The 5,000-nt window shown below is 36.3% G+C and overlaps 1 protein-coding gene across 1 annotated transcript in view; it reads right to left on the bottom strand.

The window, feature by feature from the left end:
- The window catches only part of LOC144973436 (uncharacterized), a 20,527-nt gene that overhangs the window by 14,023 nt on the left and 1,504 nt on the right, over positions 1-5,000 (bottom strand). The window contains exon 2 of the mRNA XM_078915892.1: positions 1,556-1,622. The gene's annotated coding sequence lies outside the window, so the exon portion shown is untranslated. The remainder of the gene's footprint in view (positions 1-1,555; positions 1,623-5,000) is intronic.

The following is a 5,000-nucleotide window of genomic DNA, read 5'->3' as shown; positions in this document are numbered from 1 at the left end:
CGAGAAGATAAGCTGTTCATTAAATCATTGATGCAAATACAACACATCTGATATTATGATTTAGATAATATTATTGTTTCTTCTTGTATAATATCTCATTCTATCTCTATGTGGGACTATAATTTCTATGCTATCTTACATGTTTCCATATTGTGGCGCCCTTTGTGCTTCAACCAATTAATTGTTGTACTTTTGAAAACACGTATTTAAAATGATTGCTAGAAAAGTCCTATTTCAATTATCGATCGATTTCAATAACCCTCATCTTGGCAAAATCACTTAAACCTGGGACCACGTAGGCTTTTTACACCTTTCTCTCTCGTCCTATCGGAGACGAATGCAAATCTGGAAGTCCCTATGGTTTCATACATAAGCTGTCTTTATCTCATATAATTGTACACACATCTAAAAACGTGTGGTTTCTTATATCAAAAATGAAATTTTAGGTTATCACGTAAAATCAACTCAGCAAGACGCTTACAGACATTTCCTCATTCATCTGCTTGGAGATATTTCTCCTAAGCGGCTATCTGTAAAACGAAGCACCGAAATACCTCAGGCGTCAGCCGCAGTACAGCATCGACACGTATTTAAACGTGAGGGCCCAGATTTGAGAGTTTTTGCCAAGATGAAGGTCATTTAAAACGATCGATATTTGAAGAATGAGTTTACAACCAAAAAAAATTCCCGGAGTCATTCCAAAGAATGGCGATAACAGGCTAAACGACAGAGACACTTCGTATCTTTTGACAACAATTTCTTGTTACTCCCCTCTTTTATAGATTTTTTTTATTATTATTAAGGGAAAAGATTTTTCATTATTGATTTTCTTGCTATAAGCAATTATTTTGAAGTTATGAAAGTTACAAATTTGGAAGGAGGACAACAATTTTGAAAAGTTGTGCATGAAACAGTGGCAGACAAAGCAGAAAATAAAATAAAACACGGTATTTTCTTGTATTTCTGTTCTTGTTTTTTCTGGCACTGTTTTTCATACATACTTTTTCATATTTTGCTTTCGTTATCAAACCATGCACGACAGGAAGGCTCAAAATTGGGCTACTACTACGAAGATTCCGGAGAACTACGAATTTTCGACTCCATTCCGAGAACTTTATAAAGATTTTTAATTCAATAAAATAAATAACAAAATAAATAAAATTCCCTTTATTCACCCATTGGGGAAATTTGTCTCTAGTGTCTATTCCAAGGGAAGACTGGAATATAACCCAGGCGTCAGCCGCAGTGCAGCGCCAAAAATTGAACTAGAGTGAGGTGACTTGTTCAAGGCCACAAAGCGCAGCGGTGGGAGATCGAACTCGGTACCTTTCGGGTACGAAGCAATGTCACACTGCCCCTAGTCTATCGTCTATAGTCTTGAAAACTATTTTCTGGTGCCAGAGCTAGCCTATAAAGGAGTTCAAAGCATGATTTTCACTTTTAATGTCTACTGTGTTATCACCTCTGAAAACTACGAATTTTTCATATTTCAAGTAGGCAAGTCTGCTTTAGACTCGTGTTCCTTTTTTAAAGAATTCCAATCTTTAATAATTACCTGACTGGAGGGCCAGAATCCCTTGATTTGCAAGAGAAAGAGATGATCTGTCATGTATTCCAGGTTCCTATATATGAATAAAAAAATATAGTTGTCAATTTCATAGTCCTGCTGTATATAGATTGCTAATTAATTACAATCCCTGAAGAATGATTCAGGCGGTAACAATGGCTTACTACCCTCCAGTATGCCGAGGTCTGCTTCAAAGCACTTTCCAAAAGATCCTCTTCTGACCAGATATCTAACCAGAGAGCCTAAGATAGTATGCGCTTGGCTAAGAAACTTCAATCCGGAAGTATAACGGACCAACACACAAAACTATGTGTAACCTTAAACATTTATAGTCTCGGTAATACAGTTTAGTGAGAATTACTCATAAACATGGATGGCAAAAACAATAACAAAGACCTGAGTGACGTCAACTTCATTCTATCTATACATTCGCAATCTCAAAACAAACAATACAAAAGAGAACAAACAAATAAACACTAAAATAGATCGAAGTGATACTGAGCTGCTTGAAGCTGTGGATTGTAAAAAGTAATAAACAAAATGAATATAACAGCTTCAAAAAGAGAACAAAATACCAAACACGAAACCTTTCGGGCTCAAAACCCTTCTCCATTTCAAGATTTTTCTTAAACAGATAGGACGTACGAAATATTTAGTCGTTGATCTGTTTTTATAGTAATTTATTTATGTTTTTATTGTTTTGTTGGCTGAAGAAGAGCGCGAAACTTTCCGTTTTTGGTATTTTATTCTTTTTTTAAAGCTGTTAAATTCATTATTGTTTATTACTTAAAATATAACTAAGAAACGCAAGGAAAGCTAAAATTGTATATTTTTTGTGTGGCATTAGCCCAGAAATGTTTAAGCTCAATACGATAACATTTGAATTTGTTTGTAAACAAAGCATCGCGATAAAGGTTAATTGAAGTAACTGAAGTAATTTCCTTTTCGAAAAAAAAAAATTACTACTGGGTTAAGTTGTTTTTCTTGGCGCAACACCATAATAATAATAATAATAATAATAATAATAATAATAATAATAATAATAATAATAATAATAATAATAATAAATAATAATAATAATAATAATAATAATAATAATAATAATAATAATAATAATAATAAAATAACAATAATAACAACCACAGTGTACATTTATAAAGTGCCAGCATCTCATGCAATATTAACTCTAGGCGCTTTGTAAAAAACATCTCAAGACAATACCATAGGTATGCGATTTAAACGGATGCGGCTATGTGGTCTAGTGGTATGACACTCGCTTTCGGATCGGAGGGTCCTGGGTTCGAGCCTCGCGCTCGGCGCATAGTTGAGTCCTTGGAAAAGGCCCTTTACTCACATTCTCTCATCGTACTCAGGTGTAAAATGAGTCCCGGGCCGTTAACAGCGTTGTCTTTGTCCGAAAAATTGTAATATCGCCTAACAGGCGTCATGTGCCGTCCTATATGTTAAATGTTGCTGTTGACCAAGGACCCCTTGTAAAGCGCTTTGAGCACGTTTAGTGGATTTTGCGCTATATAAAGTGCACTTTTTTATGCGTATGACTTTTAAGCGCTTAGGATCTGGTGTCTCGGAGTTATAGCGCTATATAAGTTTTAAGCATTATTATTTCTTATTATCAAAACACATTGTATCTGTTAAAATAGGGAAGTATAGTCTTGACGTCACACCTGCTGCTTTTCTGGTTCCTAAGTTCTTGGAAGGGTGTATGGAACCAATCATTTGAAGTACAAATAATGAAAAATTTGCATCTAAAGGTGGCATAGCTATTTTAGTAATAGAATGTATAGGCAGATTTTAAGAATTACAGGACGTAAAAGAGCGATGACGGATGACCTTTATTGACGACCAGCATATATTTTAGACTAGAAAATAAAATGCCATCACTCTCAAATCAGATAACTATTTACCCAAGGTATGTATTCAGTCCTCCGGAAGAGTAGTTCAATGAGATAGGAACCAGTTTTTTGTACCTCACACATTTCTTCCCTATTTAGAATAAAATAAATAAAATTCCCTTTATTCATCCCATAGGGAAACTTGTCTCTAGTGTCTATTCCAAGGTAAGCCTGGAATAACCCAGGCGTCAGCCGCAGTGCAGCGCCGCAAATTGAGCTGACTTGTTCAACGCCGTACAGTGCAAGCTGGTATTCGAACTCGGTACATTTCGTGTACGAAGCAAAGTCCTTCCCACTGGGTCACGCTGCCCACATTTGTTGTTTTCAAATAAATCTGCCTTAGAAATACAATGCACATGTTATAAATGTACTCGTACACCAACCATTAAGATAAGACATGCTTTCTAAAATAATATGTTTATAGCCCGCTTTTGAATGCCCTCAGAAATTCTGAATCTTTCACTTCAAAGGGTAAATTATTCCTGATTGAGGGGCCAATCAACGACAGACCTGTTTTACCTGCATTTAATTTGATCTGGAGAGTGCACAGTATACAGTAATAGAGACCTGCCTTCTTGAAAAGTCAAACAAAAAAAAAAACAAAAACAAAAAAAATATCAAAGACCCGAGTGACGTCAAGTTCATTCTATCTATAGCGTGAAATGGAAAATAGAAATTACTTGCTACCCTTTGGATAGGACGCTAGTCTATCGCAAAATACTTTCCGCCAGATTTAACAGACCTAGTTACCCAATCACTGCTGGGTGGATGGGGGGGGGGGGGGGGGGGGAGGAGGTGGGAGGAGGGGTCAGAAACCAGTCTCGACTGCACCCGGGATCGATCTCTGTCTCTTTGCGTGTGAAAGGAGTGCTCTACCCACTGAGCTATCGTGACCCCCGTGATAATATAAATAATGATTATTGGAAGTCATTGAACGCTCCACTTCTCACGTGCGCGAATCTGGCAGTGAGTCAAAACAACAAACGATTGTGTATACACATACAGGTTGAGGTAGAACCGTAGCTACTTATGTTATGTCGAGACTCGCAATCAAGTATTTTACACACGTTTTGCATGCACGTGTTCGCGTGTTATGATTATGTCCAAGCAGGCAGAATGAAGGATGTGTGTTTATTTTGTTGTTTAAAAATACAAATGCTGCCATCCGTTTCCCCGGAATAATACACAATTAAAGTCATTTTTATTTCAGGCCATCAAGAAAAAGAGAACGAAGAGAACGTCATTCAAGTCTTTGTTATTGTTTTTTTTTTTTGCCATCCGTGTTTATGAGTAATTCTCACTAAACTGTATTAACCAGACTATAAACGTTCAAGGTTACACATAGTTTTGTGTGTTGGTCCATTATATTTCCGGATGGCAATGCTGTGAGTTTCTTAGCCAAACGCAAAGCGTCTGTCGCAAACATTTAATATAAATGCTTACCAGATTTGCTGCAAAAACAGTCATAAATATTTGTAAACAACACAAAAATGCATGTGTAAATGTAGAGAGAATTTCGT

The sequence above is a fragment of the Berghia stephanieae genome, chromosome 5 (assembly GCF_034508935.2).
Source record: "Berghia stephanieae isolate SIO BIC M18660-M18661 chromosome 5, UCSD_Bste_1.3, whole genome shotgun sequence".
Taxonomy (NCBI): domain Eukaryota; kingdom Metazoa; phylum Mollusca; class Gastropoda; order Nudibranchia; family Aeolidiidae; genus Berghia; species Berghia stephanieae.
The sequence above is the reverse complement of the archived record's forward strand: the minus strand, read 5'-3'. Positions and strand labels throughout refer to the sequence as shown.